The sequence below is a fragment of the Ambystoma mexicanum genome, chromosome 8 (assembly GCF_040938575.1).
Source record: "Ambystoma mexicanum isolate Mex_15411 chromosome 8, UKY_AmexF1_1, whole genome shotgun sequence".
NCBI lineage: Eukaryota > Metazoa > Chordata > Amphibia > Caudata > Ambystomatidae > Ambystoma > Ambystoma mexicanum.
In genome coordinates this window covers 1,662,228,121-1,662,254,124 of record NC_090929.1, presented here as the reverse complement: position 1 = coordinate 1,662,254,124, position 26,004 = coordinate 1,662,228,121, and the positions used below count along the sequence as shown (strand labels likewise).

General features: G+C 50.0%; 1 protein-coding gene across 6 annotated transcripts in view; it reads left to right on the top strand.

Annotated features, from left to right (window-relative positions):
* TIAL1 (TIA1 cytotoxic granule associated RNA binding protein like 1) overlaps window positions 1-26,004 on the top strand; it is a 461,563-nt gene that overhangs the window by 185,626 nt on the left and 249,933 nt on the right. The window contains exon 1 of one of the 6 annotated variants that reach the window (XM_069611939.1): window positions 20,638-20,706. The exons of 4 other annotated variants lie outside the window; for them this stretch is intronic. The gene's annotated coding sequence lies outside the window, so the exon portion shown is untranslated. Of the gene's footprint in view, window positions 1-20,637; window positions 20,707-26,004 lie in introns of those variants that run through there. One more of the 6 variants, XM_069611940.1, reaches the window with a different exon arrangement.

Sequence of the window (26,004 nt, the reverse complement as noted above, 5' to 3'; positions counted from 1 at the left end):
CAGGGTCTGCCCTGGATGCCAGCTGCAGAACGTCTTCAAGGAGGACGAACACTCTTTCTGCCTTTACTGCCTTCATGAGGACAAGACGCACGTGGAAAAGGACTGTGCGTTTTGCGGCAACATGTCGGAACGGACCATGAAGGACCGCCATCAACGTCTCGCCAACTGGCTGGAGGGTAAGAGCCCGTCTGGCGAGAAGAAGAAATCCGAGCGGTCTTCTAAGACCTTTGAGGGCGCCCCGGCGACGGGGGCCCAACATAAGGCCAAGCACCGCGAGTCCGCTGGCACCGGGAGCGCCGAACGGTCGGGCTCTACGGGCGCCAGGCAGGGCGCACCCTCCCCGGCACCATCAACCACGAGCCAACGCTCTGGGTCGGGTAAGAGGAAGGCCGAGCACCCGGCGAAGCTCCTGGAGAGGCCCCGGTCGAGCTCTAAGGCAGAGGAGGAGCGTGGCAGTGCCCCCTCCCTCAAGGATAAGGCGGTGAGCGCACCTAAGGTGGTGAAGGCCTTGATCCATCCGACCAAGCCCTCTATCGAAACGGTCGCGGCGGCCCTGGCTCAGCCTGTGGTGGCTGCACCAGTGGTGGCGACCTCAGGGCCCAGAATCTCCCTGCCTCCTCGGAGGGAGTCTTCCTTTGTGCCCATCGATAGGACCCCCGTGAAACCCTCCGTGGGGAAGAAGGGGGGGCAGGGCGTCGTCGTAGAGTCGGCCTCAGCCTCAGAGGAGGAGCTGATCGAGGTCTTAAGCCACGGCCTAGGCGTGGAAGAAGGCCAGCCCGTCGGAATGGACCCCGACGCAGGTGACTACGACGACATCGTCGAGGATACCGACGGGGCCCCTGCTCGCCCGTCGGATTCCCCTCTGCCAGCGCCGCAAGACAACTCGGCGGCCATTTTGTTGGACGAGGCTACCGTTACCGACGGAGGAACCTCTCCCGTCGGGGGATCCAGAACCGGGACCTTCTGGTGTTCCCCCTACCAAGAAAAGAAGGATCCATCCACCACCTCCTTTTCAACCGTCGCGCCCCTTCCAGCCCTCCTCCCCGTCCACCCGAGGGGATGATACGGGGACTGACACGGCAGCGACGGGTACGGACGACGAGGCATACGACGAGGATTTTCCGTCGTCGCCTCCCACCAGGGCCTCTCCGCCCGACGAGATCGGATCTTTCCACTCCATGATCTCCAGGGCTTCCGAGCTTTTCCAACTCTGCCCTGAGAAGAAAAAGGAAGGCTTCCTTTATCAGCGGCGCGAGGCCAAGAGGAAGACGGTCCTCGCAGTGCCTCTGTTGGATGACATTTGGGATGAGGGCCTTTCCCTCCTCAAGAACCCCTCCACGACGCCAGCTAGAAGAGACCGGTACGAGAAAAAGTACCGGGTCCCGGACACGGCCCCCCTATGCCTCCGGGCGCAGCCTACCCCGGACTCCGTCGTCTCCGCGGCAGCCAGGAAGAAAGCGGGGGGGGGGTGCGGCCTCCACATCGACTTCCCCGCCGGACGGCGAGGGAAAGAAATTGGATACTATGGGACGTAGAGTCATCTCGTCGGCAGCGACGACGATTAAAGCGGCCAACGCCTTGGCTATCGTGGCCCGCTACGACAGGGAGCTCTGGTACAAGATAGCTCCCCTGCTGGATTTTCTGCCGGACGACAAGAGGGCGGAGGCCCTTGAGATCCTGCAGGAAGGTGAGGTGGCCTCGGACCACGCCATCACCGTGGCGACGGACATCGCCGACACTGGGTTCCGCCAGCTGGGCAACGGCGTTTGCCTTCGACGTCGTGGATGGCTCAAAGCTACGGACTTCCGGCAGGACGTCCAGACCAGAGTCCTGGACATGCCCTTCGACGGGAACAACCTGTTTGGGAAGACAGTGGACGATTCCCTTCAGGCCATCAAGGCGGATACTGAGACGGCCCGGGCCCTTGGAGTCCTGCAACGACGGACGCCCTTTCGGAGCGGCGGAGGCAAGGGCGCCTCCAAAGGTTCCGGCGGCGGTTTCGCTTCCTACCGTCAAGCGGCCCGCTCGTCGTCGCAAGAGGCCTACAGAGGACGAGGCAAGTCTAGCGGACCCCGCCGTCGTCGCCAAGGAGGTCAAGGCGGCAAGGCCGCGTCCAAGCAGGATTGAACCGGCCGTGGGGTCGGGCCCCCACCGAAGCACCCCGGTGGGAGGCCGGCTGGCGGGCTTCGTCAGCGTGTGGGAGTCCATCTCCACCGACCGTTGGGTGCTGGACGCCCTGGCCCGGGGCCACGCGCTCGAGTTTCAAAGAAGGTGCCCGCGCGTCCCCCCCGTGGCCAGGAAAGAACTTCACGTCCCTCAACTTCTCCTGGAGGTAAAGGCGATGCTCAGAAAGGGCGCCATCGAACTCGTCCCAAAGAGGCTTCGGGGCTCCGGAGTCTACTCGAGATACTTCCTCGTGAAGAAGAAGACGGGGGGAGTGCGCCCCATCCTAGACCTGCGACGTCTGAACAAGTTCATCAAGGCGCAGAAGTTCCGGATGGTCACCCTCCAGCACGTCCTGGGTCAGCTGGAGGAAGGAAACTTCCTATCGTCGTTGGATTTGGAGGATGCCTACTTCCACATTCCCATCCTAAAGGGGCACCGCAAATTCCTCAGATTCGTGGTTCAAGGGCGTCATTACCAGTTCAAAGCCCTTCCCTTCGGACTACGGTCGGCACCCAGGGTATTCACCAAGTGCCTCGCACCGGTGGCGGCGCAGCTGCGCCGCGAGGGGATTCACGTCTACCCCTACCTGGACGACTGGCTCATCCGCGCCAAGACGAGGGAGCTCGCCGTGGTCCACACGGCAAGGACCGTCCAACTCCTCACGGACCTGGGATTCTCCGTGAACTACGCCAAATCCCACCTGGTGCCCGCGCAAGTCGCACTGTTTCTGGGAGCGAGGCTCGACACAGTGTCCCTTCTGGCCTCCCCGTCGGAGGAGAGGACCAGGACCATCTTGGGCAAGGTGCAACGGATGTTGGTGGCCGACGCGGCCAAAGTGAGGTCCATCAAGTCCCTCCTCGGGATGATGTCTTCCTGCATCTACCTCATTCCCATGTGCAGGCTCCGGATGCGCCCGTTGCAAGAATTCCTGGATGCGCGCTGGATCCAGACGACGGGCAGCTTCGAGGAAAGGATCAAGCTCGACGAGAGTTTCCGACGAGCGATACGGTGGTGGGGCACCCGCGCGCATCTGACGGCGGGCATGGACTTCCAGACCCCAGCCCACCAGGAGACTGTGACCACGGATGCCTCCCTGGAAGGGTGGGGAGCGCACACCGAAAATCTGCACGCAAGGGGACTCTGGCTCCCGACGGAGAAGTCCCTGCATATCAACGTCCTGGAGCTCCGTGCAGTGTTTTGGGCCCTCAGGTCCTTCCTTCCGTCCCTCAAGGGCAAGGTGGTGAGAATCTTCACCGACAACACCACCACCATGTTTTACATCAGGAAACCGGGCGGAACCAGGTCCCCAGCGCTGTCCAAGGAGGCGCAGGACCTGTGGCATTGGGCCGTCGCCCAAGGGATTTTTCTGGTGCCGTTTCATCTGGCAGGGATAAAAAACACCATCGCCGACTCACTCAGCAGGGAGCTGCGCTCGTGCCACGAGTGGGAACTACGGCAGGATCTGGTGGATCGCCTCTTCCGACGGTGGGGCACACCCCAGATCGACCTGTTCGCGACGGCGACGAACACCAAGTGCCGGAGGTTCGCCAGCAGGTTTCCCCAGACGAGGAGCATGGGCGATGCTTTCTCGTTCCCCTGGGAGGGCCTGTTCCTCTACGCGTTCCCTCCCTTGCCTCTGCTAATCCGGCTCGTCAACCAGCTCAAGAGGTCACGGTGCAGGATGATCCTCGTCGCACCTGCGTGGCCAAGGCAGATATGGTTCCCGGACCTTCTGGACTTGTCAGCGTCCCCGCCGATCAAGCTGCCGGCGGACGCGGATCTACTCTCCAGGGAAGGAGGCGCCATCCTCCACCACGACCCGAAGTCGCTGAACTTGCAGGCCTGGCTCCTGCAGCGCTAGAGTTTGGAGGATACGACATACCGGCCGATTGCAGAGAGGTTCTTGCAAAGGCCAGGGCGTCCTCGACTCTTAAATGCTACGGACACAAATGGAAGAGGTTCTCTGTCTGGTGCCACGCACAGAAGATTAACCCTCTACGGATTACGGCTCCCCAAGTACTGCCGTACCTGCTGACGCTGGCCAAAGCTGGTCTGGCACACGCGTCCATCAAGATTCATCTTGCTGCGATCTCCCGATACACCAGAACCACGGGGCGGACGTCCTTGTGGTCTCATCGTCTGGTGAAAGAGTTCATGAAGGGACTGTTCAGATCGTTCCCGCCGGTGAAGGCTCCGGCCCCGGCGTGGGAGCTCAACGTGGTGCTGACCAAGCTCATGGGACCTCCGTTCGAGCCTCTGCACTCGGCCCCGTTGAAGTTTCTGTCGTGGAAAACAGCTTTTCTTGTGGCCATCACCTCCGCACGACGAGTGGGAGAGATCCAGGCCCTTTCCTGCAAAGCCCCGTACTTGACTTTCCACGACACGAGGGTAGTGCTCAGGACGCACCCCTCCTTCATGCCCAAGGTACCGTCGGACTTCCATCTCAACGAACCCTTGGTGTTACCTGTGTTCTTCCCGTCGCCTTCGTCGCCGGCTGAGAGGACTTTGCACTCGCTGGATGTAGCTAGAGCGCTGAAGTTCTACGTGGACCGCACGAAGGGTTTTCGGAAGACATCACAACTCTTTGTGAACTTTGGACCTGTCAATCAGGGGAAGGCTCTCTCGAAGGCTTCCATCTCCAGATGGCTCTCCGGCTGTATCATGTGCTGTCACCGGTTGGCAAACCGACCGCTGCCTGGCCGTCCGAGAGCCCATTCCACCAGAGCGATCGCAGCTACCACGGCGTTCCTATCTGGTGTGCCCCTGCTGGACATATGCAGGGCTGCTACGTGGAGGTCGACGCACACCTTCACGAAATTCTACTGCGTCGACCGGGATTCCAGGGAGGAGTCCAGGGTCGGCCAAGCAGTGCTGCGCAACCTGTTCGCCTGAGGTGAGCCTGGTGAGGAGGTAAGATGCTTAATGTTGAGTTGATGTGATGCTTAATGTTGAGCCTTTGCCACCTCCCGTGGTTGTGCATGTGTGTACTGCTATGTATTCTTTATTCATGAGCATGTGAATCCATGCCAGACCCCATGCTGGAGAAGGAACAAGTTACTTACCTGTAACTGTTGTTCTCCAGCATGGGTCTGGCATGGATTCACATGCGAACCCTCCCGCCTACCCCTCTGCGGCTCTTCACTTGGTCATACTGCCACTTCACGTGCTTCCAAATCTGAAGATGGCTGCCAGAGGCGGTGCTTAGGTAGAGGGCAGTCATTGGCTGTGGTCAGTATGACGCAGAGACCAGTGATTGGTTATTACTACGAAAGACAGATCACAAACGAAACTGATACTGGTTTTTTCTTTACCGAGGATTCCCAGCCTGACGACGGGGAATATTCATGAGCATGTGAATCCATGCCAGACCCATGCTGGAGAACAACAGTTACAGGTAAGTAACTTGTTCCTCAGTCTCCATTGATCTGTGGCATGCAGTTTATCAAGATGGCAACATGTTCATCTTCACCAGTAGCCAATGGGGGAGCTAAAAGCCTAAATGACCACTTAAGAAAAGCTATTCAGTTTGCTTTGCCAGTTGCAGCAGGGCTCCCCCCACAATCCCCTCCTCTTCACACGTGTGTTTGGTGGAAGCAAGGGGTGGCATTTCAGTGGAAAGTATGTTGAAAAGCCCAATTCTGGCCCTGGGTGCCTGGTTTTGTTTGTGATAAATCTGACAATTTATGACCTTTTAGAAAATATTTGTTAAGATTAGTTAACTCCACCTGCTATACCGCGATAACCATGATATACCGTCATTTGGCAAGAAGGTTATCGTACCGTCATAAAACTAATACCGTGACACCCCTAGTGTAGACCTGCACCCCCATTTGAGCAGTATGATTTGACCGATCTACTAGCCCGGAGTCCTCCGATACAATTTTACCTTTTCATGTTGCTCGCCAAAGAGTCAACAATTTGGGAATTTTCAGAAACTGCGCCTGCGCGTAACAATTTCTTTAGAAAGTATAAGCCATCCAGTAGTGACCCAGAATATTTAACTAACCTCCAACATCAGAAAGTTTAGTGGTCCACGTCGTCAAAACAATCTGCATACCCTACTATTCCTCCAGATGGGGATGACAAACTGGTGGATGCTTGTGCTCAGAAAACCTTAACTGCTGGAAGTATGGCTTTGAAATCAGAAAATGCTAGCTCTGCCTTGTCAAAGTTTACGTTCACCCTGTGGGATTGCGTAGCAAGGGTGGCTTACCACATTCCCCAAGGGGAAGAAAGACTTCTTCCTGGCCATCATCAAGATTGGTAAGGAGGCAATGTGTGAGTGCCTTCAGTCAGGTCTGGATACTGCAGATGGCATTAGCAATAGCCATGGCGACTGGTGCTGTGCTACGCCAGGTTGTGTGGTTGAAAGTCTGGATTTGCACCGGATGTGCAATCTAGGCTTCTCAATATGCCTTTTGACGGCTCTAGGCTGTTTGGCAGCAAGGCTGACACAAGTCTGGAAAAGCTGCAGACCTCAAAGCAGCAGACAGAATCTCTCAGCGCTGCAATCAGACCGTCTTGTATGTCATCTTGTAGGAGGTCTTTGTTTCTATTGCTCAGTTGGAAGAGCGAGAGGACAGTCTAGTCAGAGGCCAGAGAAGATTCCCTTGTGGTGGACGATGGAGAGATGCTAAAAGTCAGCACAAGCAACGGCTACTTTGCCCTCAGCCACAGCTTCAGCCGCCTCAAAACCTCGGAGGCCTTAACCCACAAGACTGTGGTGGGAGGCACTTGCCCCGCCGCCATTCTTGCGGATACTGTAAATTACTTAAAATGCTTGGGCATTGGAATCGGTAGGCCACGGTTAGTCTTCCTTTTCTAAAAGACTTTAGATCATCCACCGGCGAACAGCTTTTTCAAAATTCCAGATCTGCTCCCTGTGCAGGAAATGTTACCCTACTAGAGAAAGGTGCTATAGAACTGGTACTTGTAGCGGAAAGGAACAAGGGTTGGTACTCCCTGCACTTTCTAATCCCCAAAAAGGATTGAGGATTGAGATCCATTTTAGCCTAATCCCTCGAGGTGAGGGCTCAATATATTCTGCAGATGGTCATCAAATTCCAGAATGCCCAGCGGCTTCCGCCTTGGACATTTTGGAGGTTGCTTGGCCTCATGGCATCCTGCATTTTCCTGGTGCCAAAGGCTTTGCTCGCCTGAGAGAGATTACTTCAGTGGGCACTCAGGGCGCAGTGGTATCAATTCTCAGGCAAGATGTCAGACCTTCGTCAGGTTCCAAACCGGGTCGCACAAGATCTTCTGTGGTGGGTCTGTGAGGACAATATTCTGAAGGTAGTTCATTTTTGGCAACCATGGCCGGAGATGAGTTACGGATGCCTCACAGGGTGGGGAGCCCACGCCAATGATCTGACCATCGGCGGTTGTTGTTTTTCATTGGCATTCCAAACTACACATCAACCTATTGGAGCTGAGGTCAATCAGACTAACGCTGAAGGCTTTTGTGCCCTCTGTACAGGGAATGGGTGTCCTCATAATGACGCCAACACGGTGGCCATGTACTTTCTCAACAAGAGGAGGCGTACAGTCACTACCACTGTGCAAAGAAGCAATACAGCATTGGTTCTGGCCAATTCAGAGTAGTCTTTATCGGCAGTTCACCTAGCCAGAGAAGAGAACACAGCGGCAGACGCTCTGAGCAGAGTCTGCCACAAGTGGAAGCTAGCTCAGGAAGTCCTTCAGTAGATCTTCGCCCTTTGGCGTACCCTTAAAGTAGATCTGTTTGTGGCCAGTGTTAACTGGAAGTGCGAGCTGTCGGGCATTTCCTCCAGTCTCCGTCATTCCTCATGTGATCCGGAGGCTGAGAAAGATTGGGAAATCCATGATTCTAATTGATCCGGATTGGACCAGTAAGACGTGGTACCCAGACCTTCTGGACATGTCCATCTGCCCTCAAATACGTCTTCCACGAAGAGGACCGTCTCTCGCGAGAGGAGGGTCAGGTGCTCCATCCAGAGGTCAAGACACTCCACCTTCACGCATGGTTTCTGAGAGGTTGAGATGTAAGGATTGGGACCCTCCCGGTTGATATGGAAATCTTGACTTGAGCCAGAAGGCCAGCAACAAAAACATTGTATGTGTGCTGTTGGAAAAAATGTATCTTCTGGTGCAAGAGTAAGAGTGTGGATCCTTTTCTATGCATTACACCTGTGATATCTTTTTTTTTGTTGCTACATTTAGCGAATCTGTAGCTCCAGATTGGAACCATCAAGGGTTACCTGGCAGCACTTTTAAACAAAAGTGCTGTTCGGAAGAGGCCTCCTTTAAAACTCCTTTATTCAATTTCCAAAAGGTCTTGTCAATGTTTTCACCTATTCCTTTTCAATTCCCTTTATGAATTTAAATCTTTTGCTAACCAATGCATTCATGTCCGTTAAGACTATTAATTTTTAAATACTATTTTGCTAATAGCAAGAACGTCAGCCCTCGGGGTGAGCGAGTTGCATGCACTTTCCTGTAAACCTCTGTACACTATTTTCTTTAAGAACAAAGTTAAGGCGAAACCCTCTTTTCTGACAAATATTGTGGATTCCATTTTTCACAAATTATTTTACCAACTTTTTACCTGTCTCGTGGAAAGTAAGAGGAGAGGTTACATAGACTGGACATGAAAAGGGCTCCGTTTATAAATCTCAAGTATGTCATTGCTAGGATGAGTTATTCATTGGCTAGTCGTCATAAATTAGGTTTGTCGATAACAAAACCGACCCTATCCAGATGGATTATTCCAGCTGTTGGGGAATGTTACAGGTTGGTTTTTTTAAAGATCCTTCGGAAGGCCTTGGGGCCCACTGACAAGGGGCATGGGAACATCTTCTGCTCCGCAGAGAAGGGTACCAATTAAAGACATCTGTGCGGCAGCCACTTGGTCTACTATTGACACTTCTGTGAAACATGTCTGGACTCAACTTCCACACAGGAAGCAGGATTTGGGAGGGTTGGCCTTCATTCTGTCCATAATTCTTAAGGACAAGTCTAAATTCATACCCCCCCACCGCCAAACTTATTACTGCTATGGAAGTCTTTCAGAAGATGAGGAATATGTGGGAGAACACAATCCATTCAAAGAACCAGTTACTTAAATGTGATTTCGTTTGTTCGATTGGATGTTCCCACAGATTCCTCATCGCCCCCTCCCATCCTTCTTCCACCATAGACTGTATGTGTTTTTACACTCTATTTTTTTTATTTGTATGGTGCCAAAGCCCGCCGGCATCGGGGCGCAGTTCAACATAAACACGCAGACATAGGATCACAAGGATCAGACGGACAAAAGGGTAGGACAGGCTATGGAATAGTAATTATTTTAGTCTACTACAGTCTTTGCTGTAGCTAGTAATTCCTCTAAGACCAGGTTAAAAACAGAACTGAAGCCAACGTGCGCTGCGCGCTACATATACTGGTGATTACGTCAAACAGAGGCCCTCGAGGGGACATTGAGTTGACGTGACCAGTGCACATCGCCCTCTGTCGTGAATCTTTCCAAAGCAGCTGAAGCTGGAATCTCAAAAAATGAAACACATGGGGGGGGGGGGGAATTGGGGAAGGGGGAATTATATCGGCTTACATTCACATGTGCCATCCTTCCTCCCCTCTTGGAGTCGAAGGAACATGGACATCTTGCACCTTCTCTCTTCTGTACTCGCGCTCTTGTAAAGCTCCCTCACGGCAGAACAAAAGCAACCATTGGACCTCAACACGTGAAGGATTTTGTTTACACTACACGTCACGTTAGGGATAGTGTTGGTAATGCCCATGTCGACGTCTCTTTTCGGTCTTCAAAAAAAAGGATGCAATACTCTGCGATTAGCACTTGATTTCGGACTTTATGCACAGCATATGAATCTAAGCAGATACAATCAGAAATAAGATTATGGTGAGTAATGTATGTCATTATTGGACAAAGAACACATTATAAAAATGAATAAACCAGGTAATACTATTTAAAACAGTCACTATTAGTCAGTGCCAAGTATACCATTCACCCCCTCCCAATACCTGAAAGGGAAGGTAACAATTGTGCCAACAGTCCAAAGGAATAGGAACCTTTGCTTGTAAAGTCCAACCCTAAATTAATTGGGGTCTTGTGCCCAAAAGGTCACAGTTCTCAATAGTGTAAGAAGATGGGAACAAGTTGGGGAAAGGGTCCTGTGGATGTGAAGATTGGTCCAGAAGATTAACCAAGGAGGTTGGTGTTGCATCAAAGAAACCCCATCTCAGGACCAGTGTATGTTGGGATGCAGACATTTTGCATGACTGCTACCTGCAGGACAATCCCCTGTACTATTTGACCAAAAGCAATTTCTGTAACATTATGCTTCCCTGTAACATTCACAATGTCAACAATCGCTATCCTGCCTGTACCATGTAACTAAGTTTATTGCAAGTAACAGCGCCTTAATGCCCCTGGGCTGCTTGCGCGCTATATAAATGTAAATAAATAAAATTAAAAAAATCTAAAGACCCCTGATGTTCCGAGTCAAAACGTGTAACGGCAACACTTCTACTGCGGTAGTCCAAACTGGAGTTGGTCAGCCCACTGGAGGGCCCAGGGACAGTTTTGAAGACTCCCAACTGCAGGACCACGAGAAGACACTGGTTGTTCCCACCAGTCCAGAGGGTCTTCTGAGATCAGTAGCCAGACAGGGCTCCACCAGGACAGCTGCAAGATTTGGTCACCAGCCCTCTTCAGGATTGGTCCACGGGTCTTGCTTTGTCGGTACAGCTCCACAGGATACTTGGCTCCTTCAGATCTGCAGAAATGGTTGCAGGACTTCTTTTTATCCTAAAATTTGAATGAGCACACAAACTCGGCCTAACCAATAGGTCTACCTCACACACCCCCAAGAGTGGTACAACTCATGAATACTCTCTAGACTTACCAAAACCAGTATATTGATTCGGACCAGAGTGACACCCCACTTTCTGGTTTCTAACACACATGGCCTACACAAGCCGATGAAAAGCACTGCTTTCCTGGGCAAAATGCATGACCATGTGTTGGGCAAGATTGTATGCAGTAACCCTGCGGGAGACTGCACCAGCCTTGTCCTCTTGGCAATAGGTAACCCAACCTTTGGTATACGTCTGTATTACACAAGTTGGTAGAGTGACTGAGCAGCCAGGCTTATCTTGAGGGGTCAGTGTGAGCTGTAGGGTTGTAACATAGTTTCACAGTGGCAAGTATCCAAATAACACTTAAATAATTCTTGATGAAACAATTATTTAACTGTCAGTTTTAAAATAAGCCTTCTTACCTTCAACTCTCTTCCTAAATATCTTCCTTCTCGAGCTCTTCGCTCATCCACCTCCAACTACCTCAGGGTCAGCCGCTTCTCCAAGCAACGAGTTGGGGGTAGATCTCTCTCTCTGCAGCAGGGCCCTCCCTCTGGAACAGTCTTCCTGCCTCCCTGAAACTTGAGAACCATCTCCGGTTCCAGAAGCACCTCAAAACCTTCCTCTTTGCCTCTGCTTTCTCTCCCTCTCCCCCCTGCTAAAATCACTGAATCTGAATGTGCAATTGGGCCACTCACCGATCTCGGTCCTTGGCCCAGCCACTTCCCTGCACTGCCTACCTGCACTACGGGACTGTCTGTTTCCTACAGCCCCTTCTCCCCGCACTTACCTTGCACTTGCCACCAGCTGGCCCTATTATTTATCTTGTATTCTACTAACCATGTACTGCACTTTCCCCCTTTTCCCATTCCCCTCTACCCTTGCGCGATCTGAATGACACCTGGCCTAGTAGGATCGTTATCTGTCTCCCCTTGTTCCCCCTCCACCCCCCCCCCGCCTCGTCGTGCCTTGAAACACTTGTGTGTAGGCGCGTTACGAATGCCATATCATATATCTTTAGAAGAAAGCAAATGTGCAACACTTAAATATACTTCAAAATACAGTCTGTTTCAATATAGCAGATTCCCTTTTGGGATGGCACTGAGACACTTCCTACACCCTGAGGTGACTTTAATAACTAGGACACTGTGGACATTGATGTATCACTGGTACGTTTAGAGCAATACTGAGTTTGGTGTCCCCCCCAGCCCCCAAAATGCACTGTAGATTTAACTTTCCCAGCGATAGAATGTATGACTTTTTGGAGGGACAGATTAAACAGTCAGAAGTTAGTCTATCTGGGAGCCAGGACAGCCAATGTCAATTGAGCAAAGTCTAGTGGAGATGAAGTTCTTCTTGAAGGTAAGTAAAAGGTCTTGAACAATGTTATGTTTTTAGAAAAATAAATCCCTGTTGGGCCACAAGCTGGGAGGCTTGTGAGAGGGAGGGAGGGAGGGAGGGAGGGAGGGTGGAACTGTAAGCAACTCTTCAGGAAATGCAAGCCGGAACTGAGAGTCACAAGCTACACAAGACGTAAGTACCCCTTAGTTCACAGTACCTTAGGTCTGAAGAAATTAGTTAAGCTGACTTCTGTTCCTGTTGCAGAATGGCAGATTCTGTTGTACCTGGGCCTCAGTCGTGGGGACAAGAGGGAGGACGTCTGGTGACTCCTGCACTACGATTCGAAGGCCGGCGGCAGCAATGGGCAAAGGTCAGACCAGCGGCACTTTGCAGTTTCAGCTTCTCGCAAATAGCACCACTGCGGTTCTTGGACACCTTGTGAGCTTTTCTTGCTTCTGTGGTCCAGCACTCTGTTGTGGTTCAGGCTTGGTCAGCCATGCTTCGGGGAGTTCAGGGATCTTCCTGGAGCTCGGGTCCAGATTAAACGATGCACTCTATTCTGGTGTTCCTGTCCATCGGTGCCTGCAGCAGCAATGGAAGTACAGCCAGCAAAGAGGATTTCCAGATGAGTTCCTTTTTGGGGTCGATTGGTCCCACCAACCCAAGGAGGGGGGGGGGGGTCATCCTTTGCAGGGCTTCTCTAGTCAAGGCAGTCAAGGCAAATTCTGAATTTCAGAGCTGCAGCAGGGCTTCACCGGGCAAACCAACGGTCCAGGAGTTGAAGCAAGCTTTTCTTCAGATTCCTTTGTCCAGTGGTCGACTATGCCTTCCTTGCAAAAGACCTTGCCTTTTTATGCAAGTTTCTCCCATTCATTCCCAGCCTTGCTGTCGCTCACACAGCAGGGTGGCTGTCCTCAAAGGACAGCAAGCCGGCCAATCACCTTTGGGTGCATTCCTGTAACCAAGGAGACTAGGGAGTTTTGGAAACCTCCCTCGCTTCCTGCCCTGCCAGACACGGACACCAGCAGTGAACCCCACCCAAGACAATACAAAGGGACCAAACCTGGTTATCGCGCAGAGTGAATCTCAAGAAGGACTTTTAGAACAAGAAATGGCAAAAAGACGACCGGGGGCCATGGGTGCAATACTGCAGTTGCGAACGGAGCCCGTGGTAAAAACACAAGGGTAGGAAAAAGTAAACCACTGCCAGCAGCCATTAATTGTAGAAAGGGTACCATTAAAAATGTTACATGAGAAAGTAGACAAAGGGATACTAAGTAACCCTTCCAGCACTCTTAGAGTGTTTGCTGGGTCTACAAAGTTATAAAAGGTAAGTAAAGTTAATTTGACTTTACTGCTGTTGGAAACAGTAGTTTGCTATATGGCATTTATAACGCCGCTATACACAAGTGTTTAAAGGCGCAACGAGGCAAGGGAGGCTGAACAGGGGGAAGACGGACAACATTCATACTAGGCCAGGTGACTGTGAGATCGCGCAAGGGGTGGAGGGACGGAAAAGTGCGGGAGAAACAGAGGGGGCAGCGAAGTACGTAAAATAAAGAAACAAAAGTGCAGCCAGCTGGTGGCAAGTGCAGACATTGGGTGTCAAGTTCAGGTGGGGGGGGGCTGTAGGGATACAGAAACAGTCCCAGGGTGCAAGGGTTGCTTGGGGAGGGGGGGGGGTCGGGGACTGGGCCCAAGATCAGAGGGTAGCCAGGTAACCCGCTCAGTTTCGCCCAGGGGAGGGATTTAAACATTTGGGAAATCTGACAGACTTCCCTGTGCCAATGCACTGAAGGTGCTGTGTCACTATGTAAAAATAGGATGCCTGTGGTTCTTTTGGTTTTGTAGTCTCACAAACTGCAGTGTTCAGATCAAAGAAAAATGCATGAGTTGGGGGGAGGAGGATCTCTAAGGTAGAAGGAAATTGGGGAGAATTCGCAGAAATGTGCTAACGCCATAAAAGGAATTTCCTGACCTGGCAAGGCAGGATGAAGGCCAAAGAACAAAATGGCCAAACGAGCAAAAAACCTTGTGGCATGGACATGTTGGGACACTAGCCACAGTTGGTAGTCTGAGAGAGCCAACTAAATTGTTGAAATTGAACTGCTGCCACCAGCTTGTTTTTAGGCACATTTAAAAAGTAACCAAAAATCCTTTGAACAGAGGTCCCCAAACTGTGGGGAGCACCCGATGTACAGGGAGAGGGATACCCCAGCATGAAAGGTCCACCCCCTTTTGTTAAAGGAGGAAAGAAAAGCTGGATTGGGATGGGACATGCATGTTTGTGCCTATCCCAATATGCCCCCACTGCACATGCTCAGTGTGATGGGGGCCAGGCTTGGGAAATTGACACCCTGGAAGCTCACACGCTGCCTCTTCTAGAGATTGAGCTTCCAGGGTGTTTGAATCCAGTCGCAGGAATGAAACGGCACTGGGATTATGCGAGGAAAGGAGGGGGCTGATTTTCTTTTTGGAGCTGCTGCTGGAGCCCTTCGGTGGTTGTGGAAAGCTTTTGGGTTTTTGAAGTGGTAGGGCAGCCCTGTGGTTTTTTGGGAGTGGGCTTCGGAGCAGGTGGGCGAGCCGAGGGGTATTTTTTAGACCAGGTTGGTGGGCCCTAGGGGTATTTTCGGAGCAGATGGAAGACTTTGGGGTTGTTTTTGGAGTGGGTGGGGGGGGGGGGGCATTGGGTCTATGCAAGGTTTGGGGAGCCCAGGGGACTATGCAGGGAGTGGGGTAGGAGTTGTTGGAGTGAGGGGCCAGAGGGGTAGCGTAGCCATGGGATAGTGATGGGGAGAGCCCAGGGACTGGCCTAGGGGTGGGTTGAGGGAGCCTTAAGACTGTAATGGGAGCAGGTGGGGGAGCCTAGGGACTATACTGGTAGTGGGGTGCAGCAACGGTGCACTATAGTTCAGTTATTTGTACTGACCATTTGGCCTTTTGGGGGGGTGGGGGCTGTCCTGACTGTATTTTGCTCAGGTGGGCCCAGGCCAAAAAGTTTGAAGAAAACTGGTCTAGGGTGATAAAAAGTATCTGCATTGTGCAGTGAGTTGGCCAAAACGGATAGCATGCAACAAGAATACTGACAGTCTGAAGGACTAGTCTGTTTCCCCATAACAAATGAGCAAAATGCCAGTGGATTGAAGCTGAAGGCTTCACATTACTGTAAAAAGTCAAGTACTGGTGTAAAAGCAAAAGGTTTGGGGATCTGTGCATGTACACTAGATTGTCCTAACTGGAATACCCAACAGGCATGGAGCAATAAAAAGAATGCTTGGCACTGACTGAAACCATTCACACAGACCCCACCTATGGCTGGGCTGCAGCACCTACTTTTGAAGTGTTTTGTTCCTTCTGCTCCACAATGCTGAGATGTCCATCCAGCCAATGTGTGACTTTCACATTTAGAAACTGCGTGTGACTGGCAGTGTTTTTGTGGGGCTGTTTGTCATGGTACCATATGACCTACGCAGTCAGTGTACAAACGCCACGAGAGGAGAGAACAAACTAATGAATTGGTGCTCTTGCGTGTGTTTCAGACGATGCACTCCAACCCCTAGCCTTGGAGTGTATGGTAGTGAAATCACAGCAGCCGTCCCAGACCACTGATTTAGTACAACCACTCATAACTGAACATGCTTTAATTGGAACTAAGCCACAGTCCCCCAACATGATCTCAGGCCCTTTGCAGCGCAAACCGCCATTGTTGCAGTGGTACAAGCTTCATTCATGGCCCATTTCCTTTTGCAGAATTTTTTGCCGGTCCATGCCTGCTGAAGAAAACTCATCAGAAAATATTGGGCGGAGGTTGGGTTAGGACATACAAGGGGTGGGGGTGGTGGCATAGAGAGATAAATAAGCTTTGGGGCACTGGGGGTGGATAACCCCCAAACAAAAAAACAATTGGCGAGTTTTTTCGGCAAAAGAATTTCTGCAAAAAGCTCCACAAATATTTACTGGGGAGGAATGAACATGGTTGTCCCTCACGAAGAAAGACAGGGTTAATCTGCTTTTTGAAACCTTATGTAATTAGAATATCTCCTGGGTTTTAAGTACCAGGGTAGCTCCAAATATCCACCTGGGGGATACAAGAACCCCCTGGAAACGAGCTGTGGGTAGCTCAGATGAGTTCAGTGGAGGAGGTGGCAGACCAGGAGACAAACTGGAGTGTTGAGAAGAATGTAGAGGTGAATTGTAGAGCAGGTGAAGTACTAGTTGAGTGCAAGGGGTACCGTGTAGGGAATTTGAGAAGGTGGGGTTGAGTTGTAGTGTTAGTGTGGAGTGACATTGGAGGGACAGAGGTGAAGTGATGCAGATGATGGGAGGATGGAGTGTAGGTGGAGCTTAAGTGAATCTGGGGTGTGTGAAGTTAGGGTAGGGTTGTAGTGTGGAGGGAGGGTCGGAGGAAAGCTGTAGGAGTGATGGTAAGAATAGGGCATAGTGAGAAGCAGAGGAACGTCGTGGGGGGGACTTGAGGAAGACTGCATTGGGTAGTGTCTTAAGGCACATCCCCTCTTTTCTGGTAGCCACAAACTGATAATGTAGGGCGAGTCTAGGAATTCCCTGAGGGATTCTAGAGCCTACAGGAAATTGCCTTTTCTGTCACAACTAGCTTGTTGGGTGTCAATATTCTCGAGCTACTAACCTGGGGAATAGAAACGCTTGGCATAGGGCGGAAAATGCTGAATCAAAATGAGGAATGGCCCTAGTTCCCTGTTGAAACATTTAATAACCCTTAAACCATCTCTGGAGTATTCTTTGAGCCATCTGTGATAAACAGTTAAGTGTTTTCTGGGTAGCCTGGCCCAGTGACTTTTTCTTGGGGGCAGCCAGAGGGTCTCTTGTGGTTTTCTCATTCTTACACGTGCTACATGGGATAGTCCAGAACCTTCCTGTTTTGGTGCAAACTAGTCTACCAGTGGCAGCCCTGACGTTCTGCCAAGGAGGGCAAAGACAGTATCTCGACCAAGTTATTATTTTTTTAAAACTTTTTTGTTTACCATCAACAAATTACAAATCAAGACAAGTGAAACATACCCCCACCCCTTTCATTCTGCTCACACAACTGCAAGAGAAGAAAAGGTAACCTACATCCACTAGTTATTGCATATTAAGTTTGTGGGTCTCAAATTAATCATGCAACTTTATAGACCAACACACCGCATTGGGGCCGCCCCCGCATGTGGGGGCCACTAGGTGTCCATTGTTCTGGAGCTGATTCCGCAGATCGTGTCCTCAGTTCAATGTCCAGCAAGTATGTCTAAAGGGGGGGGCCAATAATCGAGCGGGCGACTCGAGGCTGTTAACGTTGTAGCATACCTGGTCTCTTCAGTTTCATAGTGTCTTACCATCTTGAACACAGGGGGGTTTGGCCGACCCCATGTTCTTGCAACCAGGTACCTGGCCACCACTGTTGCCATTCCCAATAATTTCTCAGTGCGGGAACCCCTTCAATTAGGGCCAATAACCATAGCTCGGGTGTACAGTCTCTAGCAGGGGGTAACATTTCCACCATCGCCTCTCCTATTGCAGTCCAATAAGGCCTAATGCGGGGACAACACCATGCTACATGAAGGAAGTCGGCAGGCTCAGCGCCACATCTTGCAATTGGGGGGGAAGGGGAGAATCTACTCGGCAAAGATCTGTTTAGGGCGGATGGGAATGATACATCTGGTGGACAAATTTATAGTAAATTAATCTGTATCAGCAATTCATAGATATGTATCGTGTCTGCATACAGATGTTTCCATTGGCCCTCATCTAACCCTGTGCGGTGGTATCCCATCTGATTTTGTAGGAGTTATTCCACACACCCATCCCAGCTCTGATCAGCCTGTAGATGGTGGATACCAATTTTCCTGCTGAGACAGGGCTGACAACATAGCTCTGTGCTGGGTGAGGTGTAGGGGCTTGTGGGAATTTGGGCCACTTCTTTTTGAGAATACTGCGCAATCTGTAATAAAGTAGTGTCACTGCATTATTTGGCCCCTAGTAAGAAGCTCCTCCCATTGTACTCATCTCGGACTATATCTCCTAAGGTCTGGACTCCAAGGGTTTGAAGTGTTCTCTGAATGACCGTTCATGCGAAGTGAAAGGCCTACTATATTGTACATAGGAGGGGGTAGTCTCCAGCAATTGGCAGGCTTTACATGTTATTGCTATTGGTTGGATCTCACCCCCTCGAGACAGTGACTCCCTCACGCCAGAGCATGCCCATCAGTCCATTAGGAGCCATGACCATTCTCGCAAATAGAGTATGTGGAGCGTTGGAGAGCTCCATCCAGCAATGTATTGCAGCTGAGGCGCCAAGTAATAACTCGACCAAGGTTTTGATGCAATGCCGAAATTACTACATAATCTAGATGTGCCCAGAACTGTTTTTGAGTTGTGTAGATCAGTTGTGCCCTCAACATTTTAGTTCATTATAGCAGAACAGATTAAACGTCCACATTGTGTAGTAGCATTCATTATCTTAGTATACAAAATGGTTTACTTCATATTTTTTAGAGTCCAAAAAAGCCTGTTTCTTTGAAAACATAATTTTAGTAGATACCACAGCCTTAAATAGCTTAATCCTATTGCTTAGCAAACTGATATTCCATGAGCCATGCTTTCCTGTCCCTATCCTCACTAACCTCCCTACAGCACTTTGACTTCTCCCCTTCATCCTCATGTCAGCACTTCTCCACTATCCCGCTCCCTTGTTAGTCCATCCTGTCCTTGTCCCTGCTTTGCTTGTACTTTCTCCTCCATCATATGGTATCAAGTCACATCTCTCCATTGTAAAGGACCAATGTCCTCCGTTTTCTTATCCAATGTTAAATCCTTGAAGGCATTTGTATGTCAATGTGTTGCTTTCCATATAGAATACTCTTAAGGAAGGCAAGAGTGCCTGCTTTAATGTTAGTAAAGGGAAGTTTGACGTTAATTTGAAACAGATGGAGCATAGTTAGTCTTGGTTTAAAATGTTTCCAAAGGAGGTGATAGCAGGCTTTTCCGGTCTGAATCCTCCCAGTCTCTTCCCACCCTAAACCCCTCCACCTCAAAGAAAACAGCTGGACCAGATTTTGGAAGTATTTAATAAAAGTGCATGTAGTCAAGACAAATGGGTCCAGTGTAGTTATCCAAATGTTTGTTACACAATCTAAAATGTGTAAATCAACGTCATTTTCTTTTCCAACATTTGCATCTACAGAGTTATGTGGAATCCATTTTCAACTAGCATTTTCATTTTTTGCCAGTCTCATTTTGAGGGGATGACAGTTCAGAAATGTTGTTGTGGCTCAGCTTTAAACTGCATGTCATGTTTCCACCTCCTTAACATTTATTCACTGTAGTATTGTCTCTTTACTACTTCAGACATCGAACACATTCTGCCATCCCTGTGCTTGTTTTCTGACATTAATATAGATTTTGTTAACTTCCAATGGGAGAATATCTGAAAGAGCTGACGGGAGTTGCTCAGAGTGAGACGGTGACAAATTCCTATTTTAAGCGCTGTTACAGTGCTGGAGCACTTGCTTTGGTACTGTGCCGTGGGTCGGTTTTCCATACCTATTTATTTTATTTGTTATGGTTGAAAAAACAACCTTTCAATAAAAGTACATTATGAAATATACATTTACATAAAACAGTCAATATTCTTATATGTAGAAGTAGATCAGCGCTTAAGTAACATCAGAGGACCTAAAATACCAACAATTAATGGGTGCCTGCAGTGACTAACATTTTTCCATCAAGCCATGCTTCCCACATGTTCTGCATCGGCAGAATTGGCACCGCCAGACCACATCCTGGGACACTTCAAGTTTTTCTGTACATGACTTGTTGAATGGTATGGGCTGTGTGGCTGCTTGTTCATAGCTTATTTGATTTTTGTATGATGGGCGGCTGAACATTTATGTGCATGACTGTACATGTGATTCTTGGTAATTCACTACCGATTGTGTACATTTGTTGCAAATTGTCACTTTACCTGTAAAATGGTGTGTTGTAGTTTATAACTTGTTTGTATAGTTGTCTGCCTGTAGTATGTTCCTAGTGCTTTGGAGTTTTTTTTGTATGAGGTAGGTTATTGATGGAAAGTTGCGCCTCCTGATTGACTTCAAGTTTGTATGTTTCTCTTACAGGTTGTATTAAGATGGATGCAGTTTTGTTTTTTACCAGTATTGATTTAAGCTCAAGAATAATTTTTCTCACGTTTCTGTGAGTAAATAAGTGTTGGTCCTTTGGGCATCTCACTGTAAACCTATCCTGTCCTTTTCTTTAGGACCCAGGTGGAGTTTAACCCATTTATCTAGGAAGTTAATTTGCTCATATTTTCTAAAACCCCAAAAGAAGATTTCGGTGAGAACCTATTTATTCAGTATAATTTTTTAAACCGATGTGTTGAGTTTATTTTCTGTCCTGATTACTTAATTTCATGTAGGCTAAATATTTACTTTGTATTGTCATGAAATAATTTGGAAATGTTGCTAGCACTGATTAAAAAAAATCGTTCTTTGAGAATGTGTGTTGGCTGGGTGGGGTGGAATCCTAACCTTAGGTCAGTTCTGTAAATGCCCTAAACGGTCTGAAAGATTACCTCTCAGCAGGTGAGCTCCAAAACCTCACGTCCTGTGCAGTGCATGTATGCAAGCCAAGCTAAAACTGTGATGGCTGTGTTCAAGATGTCCCGTCTTTGGGAACTGCTGTCTACTTCAATCCTTCTCCCTGAGCACCTCCCCATTGGACAGTGATGAAAAAGGGGCACTATTTTGTGTGCACATTTTTGGGCTGGCATTGAACAGCTAGGTATTGACAGTCCAATTCAGAGTGAAAGCAGCAGTTAAAGTAGCAGTTCAAGTATGGTGTTATGGCATTTTTTCTTTTTCCTGGCTCACCTATTGGTAACATGGCTGAGCAGTCCAAGGGCATCTATTTGTGCAGTGGCTTAGTAAACTGTGTACTTTGTCCACTTTACATTAGTGTCCATACACGCTCTGAAAACGGTCTTCATCTCCTGAGGTTTGTATCTTTGCTAAAGTTTACAAGTAAGTTGGGAGACTTTCGGCGTTCATGGTCTGGACCTGACTGGTTAGGCTCACTGGTACGGTCTGGCAGATAATCTGTGAACCAACCATGCTAGTCAAGAGCACAGAGCTCTATAGGAATCGAGCTGCTCAACTTGCTATCGACGGATTCAGTGGGAGAATGGACCAGTTTCTGATTTTTCGTGACTGGATACAGTCTTAGCTCACATTATGCTCGATTCTAGAGGCCCAATATTCTGAATAGGGTCCACTCTTGTAGGCTTTAAATTGCAAATGCTAGGCTTGTGTTGCAAAGTAACAGTACTATAGTTGCAGTGTTCGTCTCCGGTTCCTAGGCAACCTCTCTGATGGCCGCAACAAAGTGGAGTAAGAGCAGTGAATGGCTGGAGTGTGAGCTTTCTTGAACGGTCCATTGTTCGTACACACTGCCCTTTGCCATCAGACTGGTCTCGGCAAGTGAGCAGCACTTCAATATTTGGTTTGCCGTTATTCTTGTGCTTGGGGTGGTACAGAGTAAGCTTCTGGGGTATTTGGGAATATTGATTGTGACCTCTCCTTCCAGTGAGAAAGCTGCAGCCCATCAATCTTTCAGTTGGTTTTCGAATTCAGTCAAAAGCTCTGGTGTGGATCCTCTCGCATCCCTGAAACGGCTCAGGTGTAGCCAACCTGTTCTGCTCTTAGCTACTCCTGTTGTCTTCAGAATCCGGCAAAGGCCATTGTGCGCGCATATATATATTTCTGAGGCTTGTGGAATCTGCTTAGATCACATGCTGTGCATAGGCCGACATCTAGTGGAAGCTGCGGAGTATTAGTTTGTTTTTCGAAAGTCGAAAATGGGCGTCGACACAGGCGTGCCAGTAATACTATCCCTAGTGTGACGTCCACTGTACCCAAGATCCCTCACGCGTGTAGGATCCTCAGATTGTTTTTTTCCGCCATACTGGTCGGAAGCATCTTGCGGAGTTCCCTGGCCTTAGCCATACTTTTGCTGTTATTATAATTTTAATTCTTATTCATTCCCTTCCCCACCCCAACGTCGACCCTCAACCTCGACGACGGCTGGAGAAGTCATCGACCGTCGACTGCTGCACGACGGATCTGGGCCTCGGTAGGCCGCTGGCCTCGGCCCGGGCCTAGTAGGCCGCTGGCCTCGGCCCTTACAAGTAGGGAGAGTGGGGGGTGGTACATACTCTTCACTCTTGATATATAGTTACATTTATATATATTCCTACACTTAGCAGCCCGCTGCCTTAAGGTGCGTATGGAGGGTACCCCTTTTCAATTCTGCCCCAAGTGCAATCGCAAATACCCTTGGGTCGACAGGCACGCCACGTGCAATCTCTGCTTGCCGAGGGATCACCCCGAAGCGAACTGCAGAGCGTGTAGTAGGTTTAAACCTAAGACACTTAAGGACCGTTCGACAAAGCGTTGGGCCCACCACGCCAGGCAGGAGGCCATGGCAGCGGAGGGCGCCTTCAGCGATGGCAGCGACGCCGTACTTTCGGACGGCGAGGGCATTACGGCGTCGAAAGACAGCCGACGAGCGCAGGTCCCCGACCTCGGAAGGTCGTCCGGCAAGGCGGCTATGGGGAAGACCCCCGGCGACGCAAGCGCTACACACCTAACACACACTAAACACACTAAGACCAACCGGACCTCGACGACGTCGACTTCCCGGAAAGAGGCACAAAAAGAACGGTCCGACTCGGTGTCCTCTGGGCGCTCTCGATCGAGATCGCCTCACGACGCAAGGCAATCATCCACTCTTGCCAAGAGTGCCTCGCTACACACACTAACGGACGTTCGATCGTCGGGAGACGAAGACGACTTCCACCCCCAGGCCGCGCTCCAAGATACCGAGACCGCGGTTAACACCAGTGAGGCCCCACGCCCGAAGCACACAGATACCTTTCCAGACCCTCGACGCCAGGCGTCGAAAGTCTCTGGGGCCCCCAAGGGACAGGGAAAACATTTTTCCACGCACGGGGAAGGGGGGAAACAGCGGAAAGCACAGCCTTCCACCCCTGTAAAGCCTAAGCAGACAAGCAAACACAAGTCTACCCTTGAAAAGTCCCATAAATCACCTGCTAAAGTAATACCCTGTTCCAGGGAATGGTCCAGTGAAGACATAGACAGGGTTATGTCTAGGATGTCTTCCTTAGCTGATTTTTATGATAAGAACCCAGAACACTTTCTTTCATATAACCCTCAAGGGGCCACACCCTCAGGCTCCTCCGATCCCATCCCGCTAAGTAAAAAGCCCCGGGTCGAAAGACCTGAACCCTTCGAGGTTCAGCCTTACTCCACTCCATATTCTACTCCACTCCCCAGTTACCAGGGACAAGTTTTCCCTGAAGAGGACCAGGAGTTTGACATGATGGAAGAACAAACCGGGACAGATTACTATGCGGAGGATGAGGACCTGGAGGAGGGAGAAGATGAGCAGGAAATTTACAGAGTAGCTTCCCCAGTACAAAGCGAAGCCCCAGTTACTGACTCTCCAGTTGATAACCAGCCCCTCCTTAACGAGGTTCTCGCTCGAGCAGCGGAACACTTCCACATCGACACCCACGGTGTACAGGAGGAAAGGGACTTCGCGGAGGAGTTTGTAGGAGAGAGAAGACCAGTCGCTCAGACCATCCCTATCCTCAAATCCATCCAACGAAGAATAGATCCTTCCCTGGTGAATCCGAACCTCACCAGAGCTGTCAACCCCAGAATTGAAAAGATTTTCCGGGCAGCCCAGTCTGACCCTCTGTATATAAGGGGACATCTTAAACCAGATTCCCTAGTGGTTACCAACACTAGAAAAAGGGCTGGCACGCCCTTATCTTCATCAGAAGCTCCTCCCGACAAGGAGAGCAAAAAACTTTACGGGTTTGGCAGGAAGGTAGCCTCAACGTCCGCCTACCAAGCAAGGATTGCGAATTCCACCACCCTGTTGGCTAGTTACAATTGCCATCAATGGGAAGAGGTCGCGGCGCTCATTGCCTCTGCTCCAGAACCATTAAAGGGCCAGCTGGCTCGGATCTCGGCAGAAGGGAGAGCCGTGTCTGGTTGCATTTTAAAAGCAACTTTCGACGCCGCTGACAACGCAGGGAGATTGATAGCAGAAGGTACTGTTATCAAAAGACATGCGTGGTTACGGCAGTCGGGATTCAAGACAGAAACCCAGGCTTCTTTAATAGACAAGCCAGTGGAACCCGACCTATTGTTTGGGAAAGCGGTCGAAGACGCACTTAAAAATGCCAAAGATGAATATGAGACTCTCAAATCCCTTGGCCAGCTTACCAACAAACCCCCTAACCAGAGGGGGAACAGTAATTTTCGTCGCCCACGCGGACAAAATTCACAAAGAGGCAACTATGCCCAGGGACAGGGTACACAATGGAATAACAACCAGCAGTCTACCCAGAGTTACGGCAGGGGTAACAAGAGAGGTCGTGGAAGAGGCAGAGGCAGCCCCAACAAGGGAGGTGGCACGCCTCCACCAAAACAGTGACGCTCAGTTCAGGGTCCCTTGCCACGCAACCCCAGTAGGGGGACGCATTTCCACCTTCACCCAGGCTTGGGAAGGGATCACCTCAGACAGATGGGTGCTGTCAACAGTATCCGCAGGATATTGTATAGAACTACTGCAGCGTCCCCGGAACCATCCTCCACGACAAAGAGTGCACTCCCTAGAGCATCAAAGGATCCTTCTCGAGGAGATCGCCATTCTGCTAGAAAAGGACGCGATAGAACTCGTCCCAGGACACCAGGTAAACAAGGGTATCTATTCAACTTACTTCCTTGTGCCAAAGAAAGATTTGACAATGCGCCCAGTATTGGACTTACGGCCTGCCAACAAGTATGTCAAGCCCCAAAAATTCCGTATGACCACGCTACAAGAGGTAATCCCCCTCCTAAAAAAGGGGGATTACATGGCAACCTTGGATATGAAAGATGCTTATTTTCATATTTCCATGCTCCCAGCGCACAGAAAGTACTTACGCTTCAAGGTAGACAGTCGCCACTACCAATTCAAGGTACTGCCCTTCGGGATAGCTTCTGCACCAAGGGTATTCACCAAGGTACTGGCGGTGGCGGCTGCACACCTACGCAGGGAAGCAATCCCGGTGTACCCTTATCTGGACGACTGGCTCATAACGGGGGAAACCCCAGGAATTTGCAGGTCAAACATTCAGAGGACTATCGACCTCCTCCACGAATTAGGCTTCTCTATCAACGAGAAAAAGTCAAGTCTGGTGCCAAGCACCTCAAAACAATTTCTAGGAGCTATCCTAGATACTCAGAAAGGATTGACCTTCCCTTCGGAAGAGAGAATTCGGAATATACTTCTGCAAATTCCGCATTATCAGTCAGGTCAACAGATAACAGTACGCAAAGCTATGCGGTTACTGGGCATGATGGCGTCATGCATTTACCTGGTCCCCCACGCGCGTCTGCGCATGCGTCCCATGCAGGAATGGTTGGCGAAACAGTGGTCTCAGGCAAGTGGTCATTGGGACGATCTAGTGGTCGTTTCGCCAACACTCGTACAGAGCCTACACTGGTGGACAAGAGAGAATCTCGCAAAGGGGAAACCCTTTTACGATCCCGAAGTACAAGC